Source organism: Strix uralensis, chromosome Z, assembly GCF_047716275.1.
Source record: "Strix uralensis isolate ZFMK-TIS-50842 chromosome Z, bStrUra1, whole genome shotgun sequence".
Taxonomy (NCBI): domain Eukaryota; kingdom Metazoa; phylum Chordata; class Aves; order Strigiformes; family Strigidae; genus Strix; species Strix uralensis.
In genome coordinates, this window is record NC_134012.1 from 89,306,466 (window position 1) to 89,318,734 (window position 12,269).

At 49.5% G+C, this 12,269-nt stretch overlaps 1 long non-coding RNA gene across 1 annotated transcript in view; it reads left to right on the top strand.

Moving 5' to 3' along the window:
• Nucleotides 1–4,648, top strand: part of LOC141938117 (uncharacterized) — a 159,279-nt gene extending 154,631 nt beyond the window's left edge. The window contains exon 2 of the long non-coding RNA XR_012627168.1: nt 4,217–4,648. This is a non-coding gene — a long non-coding RNA (uncharacterized LOC141938117). The remainder of the gene's footprint in view (nt 1–4,216) is intronic.
• The last annotated feature ends 7,621 nt before the right edge of the window (nt 4,649–12,269 follow it).

The following is a 12,269-nucleotide window of genomic DNA, read 5'->3' on the forward strand; positions in this document are numbered from 1 at the left end:
GCGCCCCGGGACCGCCCCCGGTACCTCGCTGCCCGTCCCGGAACGGGGCCCCGGTGCCTCGCTGCCCGCCCCGGCACCGGCCCCCTTTGCCTCCCAGCCCTCCCCGGGACCGGCCCCCGGTGCCTCCCAGCTCGCCCCGGAACCGGGCCCCGGTGCCTCGCTGCCCGCCCCGGCACCGGCCCCCGGTGCCTCCCAGCCCTCCCTGGGACCGGCCCCCGGTGCCTCGCTGCCCGCCCCGGGACCGGCCGACGGTATCGGCTGCCCGCCCCGGGATCGAAGCCCGACGGCGCTGCCTGTCCCGGGACCGGCCCCCGGTGCCTCGCTGCCCGCCTCGGGACTGTTATAGACTATCTTGCCAAAATGATGCAAGTTAGGACAAATTAAATTTCAATTATTTATTTTAGCAAGCGGCAATAAGCAAAACAGCGCTGGGCGGTCGGAGAGTCCCTGCTCCACCAACAGCGCGCACTCACTTCCCGAGGGTCCGTCCTTTTTATATCCTCCGCCTTCCGGTATCGGGTCTCTCTGAGAGGTGTACCCTGCGTCTGCGCACTTTGCAGCTAGGGGGTCGCGCCATCCGGGTCTTCCTCACGTCACCAACTCCTCGTATTTCCTGCTTTCCTGAGAGTGGCTCACAAAGCTTTTGTTTATATCTTACAGAATATAGACACTACCCCCTTTTTTTTTTTTTTTTTTTTTTCTTCTTCTTCTCCCCTTTGTCTTTCTCCCCTTTGTTCTTCTTCCCTTTCTCCCTCTTTTCAGTCTTTTGCGTAGTAGGAGTCCTTGCTTCAGCATTTCAACTTAGATAAGCACTTGCAGTCAGTCGTTACACAGTGTAATAGTTAAGATTAAGCTTAGGCCTACATAGTTTATGGAATAACATGTCACGAGCTCCCAGTATCTTTAATGGAATTTGATGAACAAACAGTTTACTGTCTATCACAGGGACCGGACACCGGTACCGCGCTGCCTGCACCAGGACCGGCCCCCGGTGCTTCCCAGCCCGCCCCGGGACCGCCCCCGGTGCCTCGCAGCACGCCTCGGGACCGGCCGACGGTATCGCGGAGCCCCCCCCGGGATCGAAGCCGGACGGCGCTGCCTGTCCCGGGACCTAACCCCGGTGCCGCGCTGCCTGCCCCAGGACCGGCCCCCGGTGCCTCGCTGCCCGCCCCGGGACCGCCCCCGGTGCCTTGTGCTCGCTCCGGGAATTGCTCCCGGTGCCTTGTTCCCGACCCGGGACCGAACCCCGCCGGTACCGCGCTCCCCGCGCCGGGACCGGCCCCGGTGCCTCGCTGCCCGCCCAGGGACCGGCCCCCGGTGCCTCTCTGCACGCCCCGGTTCTGGACCCCGGTGCCGCGCTACCCACCCCGGCAACGGACCCGACGGACATGCCCGCACTGGCACAGAACCCCGGAGGCGCGCTCCGCGCCCCGGGACCGCCGCCGGTGCCTCCCAGCCCGCCCCGGAACCGGCCCCCGGTGCCTCCCAGCCCGCCCCGTGACCGACCGACGGTATCGCGGAGCCCCCCCCGGGATCGAAGCCGGACGGCGCTGCCTGTCCCGGGACCTAACCCCGGTGCCGCGCTGCCTGCCCCAGGACCGGCCCCCGGTGCCTCGCTGCCCGCCCCGGGACCGCCCCCGGTGCCTTGTGCTCGCTCCGGGAATTGCTCCCGGTGCCTTGTTCCCGACCCGGGACCGAACCCCGCCGGTACCGCGCTCCCCGCGCCGGGACCGGCCCCGGTGCCTCGCTGCCCGCCCAGGGACCGGCCCCCGGTGCCTCTCTGCACGCCCCGGTTCTGGACCCCGGTGCCGCGCTACCCACCCCGGCAACGGACCCGACGGACATGCCCGCACTGGCACAGAACCCCGGAGGCGCGCTCCGCGCCCCGGGACCGCCGCCGGTGCCTCCCAGCCCGCCCCGGAACCGGCCCCCGGTGCCTCCCAGCCCGCCCCGTGACCGACCGACGGTATCGCGCTGCCCGCCCCGGGATCGAAGCCCGACGGCGCTGCCTATCCCGGGACCTAACCCCGGTGCCTCGCTGCCCGCCCCGGGACCGGCCCCCCGTGCCTCGCTGCCCGCCTCGGGACCGGACACCGGTACCGTGCTGCCTGCCCCAGGACCGGCCCCCGGTGCTTCCCAGCCCGCCTCGGGACCGCCCCCGGTGCCTTGTGCTCGCTCCGGGAATTGCTCCCGGTGCCTTGTTCCCGACCCGGGACAGAACCCCGCCGGTACCGCGCTCCCCGCGCCGGGACCGCCCCCGGTGCCTCGCTGCCCGCCCCGGGACCGCCCCCGGTGCCTTGTGCCCGCCCCGGGACCGAATCCTGCCGGTACCGCGCTCCCCGCGCCGGGACCGGCCCCGGTGCCTCGCTGCCCGCCCAGGGACCGGCCCCCGGTGCCTCGCTGCACTCCCCGGTTCTGGACCCCGGTGCCGCGCTACCCGCCCCGGCAACGGACCCGACGGACATGCCCGCACCGGCACAGAACCCCGGAGGCGCGCTCCCCGCGCCGGGACCGGCCCCGGTGCCTCCCAGCTCGCCCCGGAACCGGGCCCCGGTGCCTCGCTGCACGCCCCGGGACCGGCCCCCTTTGCCTCCCAGCCCGCCCCGGGATCGGCCGACGGTATCGCGCTGCCCGCCCCGGGATCGAAGCCTGACGGCGCTGCCTGTCCCGGGACCTAACCCCGGTGCCGCACTGCCCACCCCGAAACCGGGCCCCGGTGCCTCGCTGCCCGCCCCGGGACCGGACTCGGTGCTTCCCAGCCCGCCCCGGGACCGACCCCCGGTGCCTTGTGCCTGTCGCGGATGAAAGTATTGACACAGTAATATTTAGTAAGAAATCTAGTTGTATTAATAACTAACAGCAATTTATTATTATAAAATAATTCAGAAATACTAAAAGAAAGGAAAGCGACTTATTCAGATTCTAAAATGACGAGATTCACACTAACTTACTTAACGGTACCTATATATATATATATACACATGCATGCACATAACAAAATGGACAAACATACAGAAACAAAGGTGTTTGGATTCAGTAGAATGGACACAGAATAGACATACACACACAGAAACAAGGGTACGTACACACACACACACACACACACAGAGTAAAGAGAAGCTAGCTCAAAGAAAATTTCCCTCTCGAGTTTAGAGCAAATACTCCCAATGCCTTGGCATTCCTCAACGGGCGATAATCGAGACTCGAGCGGGGGACTTCGCCCTGGCCTTCCGTCTGGAGCAGACGACACCTGAAGGGTTTGGTACCTGAGAGGCGTCCCAGCTCAGGGGAGGTGCTGGTCACAGGCCCACTGCGATCCAGGAGAGCTCAAAGGGTCTCCCTGGTGGTCGCCATTTATAGGGTCCAAGATAATTGACTTTTGTCAAATGCCTTCTGGTGCCTTCCAGCAGTTACAAAAGAATTTGATTAATGTGCGACTCTGTTATTGTTCCCATTTGACCACATCCCAGGCACAGGTGTGCCAGGCCCTTAGGAGTTGATGGGCCATTTTAACCATTACCGAGCAATCGGGAGGGGCAGGAGCCAGGCTCGTTAATGTTGTCAGTCCTTATCTCCACAGACTGTGTATAGCTCGGGGATGTGGGTGGAATCGCACCTAGCACCAAGCAGCCCAACAAAGAGGGGCGGGGGGGGGGTAAGAATTGCACCACCACACCAGTCCCTCTGTTAGGATTTGATCCTGACTCTGGAAAAGCTGGGAAGGTTTTTCTCTTTAACAGTGTGCACGTACTTGAATAACAGGTTATTCCTTTGCATGTCTCTATTTTTAATTGACACTTAGATGATTGAGGGTTTACATTTTAAATACCACACATAAAGAGGCAAAGCCTATTTTTTCCCCTAAAGGGTAAAAGGGATTGGTAACTATAAAGAGCTTTTTAAGAAGTGTAATATTTGTCCTTCTTAGCCTGGCTTCATGGACTCAGTTCCACTTTTATTTTTACTGGGACGACTGGAAGCTGTAACACTGCAACATCACCACAAATACATGAAAGTGAGGAAAACAAGATATAAACGCCAAAGCCCATAAAGTGTTTGTTGGCTGGTGGGGGGGGGAGTGATATTTTTGATGCTCAATATTTGTACAGCTGCCTGCTTAGCAGTGAGAATGTGTAGCAAGCATGACACCAGTGTGAGAAACTGTGGACTAAGGTATTGTTTATTAAGATTTATGTTAAGCTCAGTGTAAAATTAGACGACAGAAACCACTCATGCAAACAACCACCGGACGCCGCCTGTGTGAGATAAGATAACTGTAATCGCTCACACAAACTGAACCAGATACTGCTCATGCAAGATAACCACCAGATTTCCAGGAAGCGACAAGAAACAGGACAAGACAGCCCATATAAGGATATATGAGTGAAAGATCAACTATGAGACAAAGAGGGAAGACTTCTTACTTCAGCCTCAACAAATACCAGGAGGCAGGAAACGACCCCCCTAACAACAACTGAAGCATGCGCGGAGTACCTCCACTACCTCATGAGCACGGAAGTAAAGATGTATAAAAAGGGGACTATTTGAACTACTCAGCACGGCAGTTGGCGGAGCGCAGACTCCCCTGCCGTCCAGCGCTGTCTTTGCTCATATTCTACTTGCTATAATTAATAAAGAGTGAATTATAGTCCATTGTGGTCTCAATTTATAACACCAGTCAAACAGAAGAGCACTAACATATTCGTAATGCTGACATTTAATGCTCCTGTATTTCTAACCGCTCCTTTCACAGGAATGTAGGATCCTGAAGAATTTTTCCTCCTTGAGGGCCATCATTGCAGCACTGCAGTCCAGCTCCATCTATCGGCTAAAGAAGACCTGGGCGTGTGTTTCAAAGTAAGCATCCCCCTCTGCTCCCGTGGCTAGCCCCAAACAAAGACAAAGAGCTCAGTGCTCTTTCTTTTCATCTTGTTCTTCTCAGTCTTCCTATTCTGCTCCTTCATGGACAAGTGCTCTCTTAGAAGATAACTCTCATTCCTGTGAGGCTCACACCCCTTTTTTGGGTCTGACTGCTGTGAGCTCCTCTTTCATATTGATTGGATAACCTGCCCTCAGGGGTACTGGGTCTCTTCTGTCCTTTATAGTGTATTGGATCTTTCAGAACCTATTTTGAAGAACTATGGGACTAGCTACTCACCCAGCACAAGCACACGGTTCTTGGAAGGTCAGCAAAAGGGCACCATGATACTTGCCAGTTGTCTACTCTACCGTGAAGTTGGAGGAGGTCCAGGCTGCTACAAACCCTCACTAATCCTCTCTTGGTCCTGACATTTCCTTAAAATATATCCCCAAACTACAAAACCCAAGCCTGTATTGAAGATGCTATTTCTTACAGGGGAATACCTTTTTGTGCAACTGGTATATTTACTGCATGCCAAACAGACACCAGAAATCTCTGTAGGAAAGATGGTGTTCTGCTCATTCAGTTTGTGAAGAATAGATTCTTTCCTTTGTCTTTGATAAACAAAGAGAAACGTCACTCTGCCACACAGTATACTTCTGCATTTCCACTAGGAGAAGTGGGTCTTTCCTTCTGCTGCCCCATGTTCCTGTTCCTGATCAGGATGTTGCCATCTTGTATTTATAGTGTTGGGTAATAGAAAGGGGCTCATACACTTAAAGGCTTCTAGCTTTCCAGAGTGCGTGGCACAGGGCAAAAACGTACTACTTAGGATACCTCTCACGGCTATTTTTCTGTTTCTTTGTATCCATTTACCCACTTTCTTACAATAATCTGATACCCCTCAGTGTGACTGAAAACCCTGCCCAGGATCTGCGTACCTGTGGCATTCCTTGTGATGCTGTCAAATAAGGCTGGTGTTACTGGGGAGCACCAGAAGATCCCAGGAAAGTTCCTAGTTGATGTGCAGCATCTCACTGGATGCGTTTTGGTGGTGGTATCTTTTATATGCCCAACTGTTAACGATTCATGAGGAAAAAAACCAGTGATCTGAATTAGAGTGCTTACTGGTAACCTAAATGATTTAATCTTTTCCTGTACAGGAACATGATGCTGATGTTTGAAGAGCTGTCTGATATCTTCTCAAACCATGTCAATTATTTGACAAGCAGGGGGCTGCAAATGAAGGTGAGAATTAGCTTGAGTTGCAAGGCTTGTGTTCTCAATCAAAGCTGAGGTTAGCCCTTTTTCTAATGAGCTGTCAAAGCTCGTCTCTCCCTGAGCTACTGTATGCACTGCTTCAGGGAAGAGAGGTCTGTAAAACCTGTGCTTTTCTGCTGGGATGAGAGGTGATTCTCTTGCTCCTGAAAGCACCTACGCTCGTGTTAGCCTGCTGAGCTTGAATACCCACATACAGCAGGGTGCAGCAGCACAGTTTCTGTGTGGACTTGTTCACAGGACACCAGGTCAGGGGCCTTGGAGCCCCCACTGCTGTAGTTAGACATCTCTTGGGCAGGGTGATGTCTAGCTCAAGAATAGCTGTGATCGTACCTGTGGTAGTGGGATTTTACTGAGATGAGTTACAAGTTAGCCCTTTGGCTTTACACTAGTCTGTACAGAGGGATGAACTGCTAGCTCATGTGCCCTCTGAGCAGACCGGGAAAGGCTCTGGTTTGCACTGGTGAGTGCTGAGCAGCTCCAAATGAGATTCTCAAGTGGGCTGCACCGCTGTAGTGCTTTTGACTTCACTGGAACAATGCCACTCGGCTTCAGCTGAGGAATTAAACCAAGATGTTTATCTGACTATCCCGTACCTTTCTTGGAACTAGAAAACAGGGCTGGGAATTTTGAAGGAACAGGCTTCCTGCTCTGTGTGTGGCCAGATGGACAACAAAGCAGTCTCTGTTTGACTTGTGCACTCGCCTGGGCGAACCCCAACAAGCGCAGGATCTTGACAGGGGTGAGGAAGAATAGCAGGGAAAGGTTATATTCTGTAGAAACTATGGAATGTTTGTGGCAGTTTTTTCTGTCTGCATAAAAATGTTTCTATAAACTGCCTGACCAGTTTATTTTTTGGCAGTTCTATCCAGTCAGTCTGGCATTTGTACCTTACCCCCTTGCCTTGGTATTTGACACAGTGTTTTGCTCAGGAATGATGGGTGAACACATTCAAACCTGTCAATCTGTTTAGTTTATCATCCATTTATCAACATCTGTAGCTAAATTTTAAAGCAGGTGAGACAATAATAAGCATAGAGGGAAAATGTGTGTTCACAATAGCATATTAAACTAAATATTAAAAAGACAAAATAACAACTCAATCTGAGCCCAGACCTTCTGGCTCCCAGCAAATCACCCTCTCCAGCTGCCGTAAGTAGATTTGCAAAACATTTTGAAAGCAGTGAGAGGAGAAAAATTCCACAGAATAGCTAGAACCTCTCTCCTACTTCTTTTGGACTGTTTTGTAACAACTGGAGGATTAATGTCCACTGAATCCCTAAAGTCTTTGTTTTCTTTCACTATAAATAGTGTCTCTAGGGAAGCCGTGTTTGACCTTGCCTATCCATCCTACAAATTTAAGTGTAAAGCAGACAAAATGCCATATGAAACAGGTTGGTTGGCACGGAGAGGGAGCACTGTGTTCTCTCCCCCCCGAACAATGGCTCTGCTGCAAGTTGCAGTTTTAGCTCCTGTGCCTGCCCGCCGGCTGCTGTTAGAGGATCTCCAGTTTATCTTTCAGTATCTTGAAGACATTGAGACAACACTCGTTTTTCTTTTGCTCCTGTTTTCCAGCCAAGGAAGGAAATACAATTTGAGTTTGATCTGTTCCTTAACTGTTACTGAGAGAAGTAAATGTTGTGATGAAAGGATCTTTACAAGTGCAGGCTGTTGTTTTGTGCCTCTTAAAAAGACTAATAATGATTCATGCCCCATCTGTCCAACCACTGGAGAAAATAACAGTAACTCCCAGCATCCCGTATGGATCCAGGGAAATAAATGCTACAGATCTATTGTGAAATAGCTCATCCATTCACGGGAAAGCTTGAATTGTGGAGATGAAAACCTATTCCTTTCATTTCCTGCGTGTTTTTGGATTAGTCAGTAAGCCACAGAGGGTAGTTGCTGGATCTCTTTGCGGCATAAGAAAAACAACAAAGCATTACATAAGATAGAGATGTTTGCTTGTACCAGTCCTGATTAGGAAGTTAAGCAGAAATCCTGAGGTCAAGAGTGTCAGGATAGAGTTCAGAGAAGCATCTGGCCACCTGAAGGTACATCTAAGCTTCTCTGATTTAAACTCTCAGGAGATTTTCAACAGCGCTTTAGCTTTGACCAGAGTAGAGCCACTTTGCTGAAAAACTGCCTTATAGTAATTTTGTGGGATTTTGTCCACAATTCAAAAGTCAGTGTACAAGTCCCAGAAGTTTAGCACATGTATGTACACGTGCATGTACCTATACAGCAAATATTTTTGCTTGCCCCATTAAATGTATTTGCAATTATTTTACACAAACATAGTTGCCAGCTTATCACTTAGATCCTTTGTTAATTGCCTTTAATTCTCTTTTAACTCACAGGAAGGAACATCCAAATTTGCCAACCTGGACAGCAGTGTGAAAGAAAATCAGAAAAGGACACAGAGGCGGCTGCAACTTCAAAAAGATATGGTGCGTTTGGGGTCCTTTTCCTCCCCGTTTTGAACTGATAACATGATTAACCCTAACTGGTGAATTATATAAGGAGCAAAAACTGGAAAGGTATTTAACAAAGAGAGCGTGCAGTAGGTAAAACTCTTGAGTGTGCCTCTGTCAAGAAAAACAATCACGTCAATGCTATTGATTAGCTGATGCAAAGCAAGTGAAGTGAAAGGTTTAGACTGAACAGGCAGTCGGAATGTTTGTTCCTGTAAATATATGTCCAAAGCTGTATTTCACTTATGCTGTGGATCACAGTAAGCAGGTAATACCCTGTGTGTGTGTATATAAAGTGCATATATATGTAGATGATCCCCCCCCCCCACATACATCTGTATATAAAGACAGTTCCAAAGCTGGATTCGTGCTGCACCCCGCTCAAGCTGTATGGCCTACGCTGAGCTGCCACGCTGTAACAGCGATGGTTTTTAGTGCAACCCAGCTGGCCTTCTACTCCAGTAACACCCGTCTGTGTACTGAAAGGCCAGAGGAAACAGATATGCAAAGCATCAGCATAGCCAGTGTGTTCAGAGATCTGATGCTGGGAACGCTCCAGGATTGGGTGGTTGTATGCAGGGGCCACGTTATGTTCCCTGGCACCAATCTTCCCCTGTCCCCTGCAAGGGGATAACGGGGTGGACAGGTTTGCTGCTCCCGCTTGCGTTTGCTTCCCATCCCAACCAGCTGTTGGGGGTGGACACTGAGACAAGGGTTTGGCCTCAGTTTCAAGTCTTCCAGAAATGTACTAAATCTGTCATATAGAAGAGTGATAAATGATTGATGAATATAAACCTGTGTTCTTCATTTTCAACTGTCTTGATTCTGTCCTGCAAGAAAGAATTCCATTAACTACTCCTGCTACACTTTAGAGAGAAATACAGGGAAACTTTTTCATGTAGTAAAATACATAATGTAAATACTGGAATTCTTGTGATAAAGTAAATTATCTCTGGCAGAGCAGAAATCTCATTTACTTTTAAGCAAGCTCATGAAGCTTCTGACATACCAGCTTGAAAATTGCACAGACTTTTACAGAGATTGCTTTGTAAAATGTGTTCGGTTTCCAGTCTGCTGGTGCAAATGCCTTTTGTCTCAAAGTTGGCAAAGATTTAAAAGGACAGGGGGAGAGAAATCTGGGATAGAGAGGCAAAAGTGCTGAATATGATTTTTTGTCTATTTATTTGACTGGAAAAAGTATGGAGCCTTTTGGATGGTAGAAACAAGCGTTTCCTTCACAAGTGTAGAAACAGCCTGAATTCTACAACTTCTAGCAGCCTAGAAAGTTTAAGATTTGAATAATTAGTATTAAAATGAAAGGAATGGCTGACGAAGATGGTCACTTCTTAGAGGAGAACAAGTGTGACTTGATTTGACTTGACTGTCACATGACATAACACCATTAAGTAAAAATCCACTGGAATGAGGCAGAGCGAGAAACTGCTTACACAGGCTAGCCGGGACCATTCCCTGGCTGCTCCTCTTGTAGCAGAGATCATCCCTGCTGCTCAATGCTTCTTCCACAAGCGGGGTTTCCTGGTGACCCACTGTTAGAAACCAGGGTGTGGTGGCAGTATTGTAATATAAAACCACTTGGCAATATCTGTGAGAGCATCCCACTCTCATTAGAATTTGATTTGAATTCTAAATTAGATACTGAGAGGATGCAATGAAAGAAAACATAAGACCACTGTTTGGTTAAGCAGACTGCTTTTATTTCATTTTCCTATACAGGTATATTCTAGCATTCTAATTATTACCATTTCTCAGTCATTTAATCCAACGTTGCTCTGATCATTTGCAGGGAGTAATGCAAGGCACGGTACCTTATCTTGGTACCTTTCTCACTGATCTCATGATGCTTGACACAGCACTTCAGGACTATATCGAGGTAATTTGAGGCAATTTTTTGAATCCTAAATATCCTCCCTGCCTTCCCGGAACTCAGTGTGTCTGTTCCTGTGTCTTCTACTGGGTTCTTCTGCAGTTCCTAAAAATGGAGGAATCTGTGTTCAAAAAAAAGGAAGCGATATGCAGTTTTATCAGCAACAAGAATCTTGTGTGAATTCGAGTGCTGTTATCTGAAGGGACAAGCTTAGCATTGTGTTTTGTCTTGTTTTCTTAGGTTAGAAAATGTGAAGAAAGTAGTCTTTCCATTATTCTGTTTTATTTTTCTGAAAACAACATATTAGGCATGAAGATTTATGTGAATAATTGGTCAAATACACAGAATCACCAATTCAGCACTTCAGACTGATCACTGAAGTGCTTCCGTATTGACTCAGGTGTGTCTGAGCCCTAAGGTGATTGAAGACTTGTTTTTTTTTCATTTGTCTTTAGCTGAACAAGCAGGGGGAACCAATTTACCATAGGAAGGGGAAAAGGACTGCGAGAGAGTCTGGTTGTTTAACAGAGACTGAGGATGGGGCCAGTTTTCAAAGGTGTTTGAAACCATTAATAGAGAGACTGCAGCCTTCGTTGTGCTGGTGTTGGTATTTATGATAAGAATGGGCAAATACAGGTCTCTCTGGGCTGGCAATGGTTGCTGGGGTCTTTAGTGGTGGTTTGTTTTGCAGAACTGCACTGAAGCAGGCCTGCGTAAGGTTGCTATACATCCATTTTTTTTTTGGCAGTTTCCCTCCTGTCCATGCTTTGTGTTCACTTGGTGTTTCTGAGACTCACTGGGAACACTGCTAAACTCACAGCACAGGCAAGAGCCAAGTTTGTTTCTTGCATGCAAAATCCCACTAGCACTGTTCAGACCTGATCTCAACACAGCTTTTATGAGCATTCTTGTATTGGGCTTTTTTCCTTGGGCAGATTGCCATATAGGCCGTGAGGACAGATGTCCCTTGGAGACTCAGATATATGAGTGCTGGGGTTTATACTAGATCTGGAAACAGGTATTTTTAGAAGGTCCTTGCTCAGGGCAGGTCTGCGCTTTACATTAGCCTTGCTACTTCATCCTGTTCGTGATTAAGTTCAACTAAGCATGTGTTCCTCTATTCTGATCCCTTCTTTTTCCTTCCAACAGGGTGGCCTGATCAATTTTGAGAAGAGACGAAGGGTAAGTTGAATGTTCTGTGATTTTTAGTTTACTGATACCCTCTTCTAGAGCGTTCTCTTGGCAAGGCCATTTGTCATTGCTCGGGTGTATATAACAGCTGTGAATTTTAATGCAAGTTCATGAGGAAAGAACAGATCCCTGAAATGCTGTGAGCTTCTGCCAAACTGTGAACAAACTGCAGAACGAGAACCTACTTTTTAGATGTGTGCAATAGGGGAAGAGAGCTGCAGGCCACTTACTTCCATGGGAATTACATCTGGGGCATGCACATTCCCTCCATTTGGTGTTCATGGGAACACGATACATGTGTATGACCTGTGTGTTGAAACAGAGCTGGTGGCATGAGACCTTTGCTTTCCAGAAGATAGAGTTCGTAAATATCTTCCTTCTGCTGCAGTAAACTATTTTTAGCTGAAAGGCTGCAGATGAGACAGAGAAATAAAAGCTATCAGTCTTCCCTTTCAGCCTGATCCTTGTTGGTCAGAGATAAGTAATGTTATGTAGGAGTAAAGGTTCTAGGGTTTCATCTGTCTGAATGAATTCATGCCAAATCTCCCTTCTGGGGTCTGAAAGCAGACTTGGAGTTGGC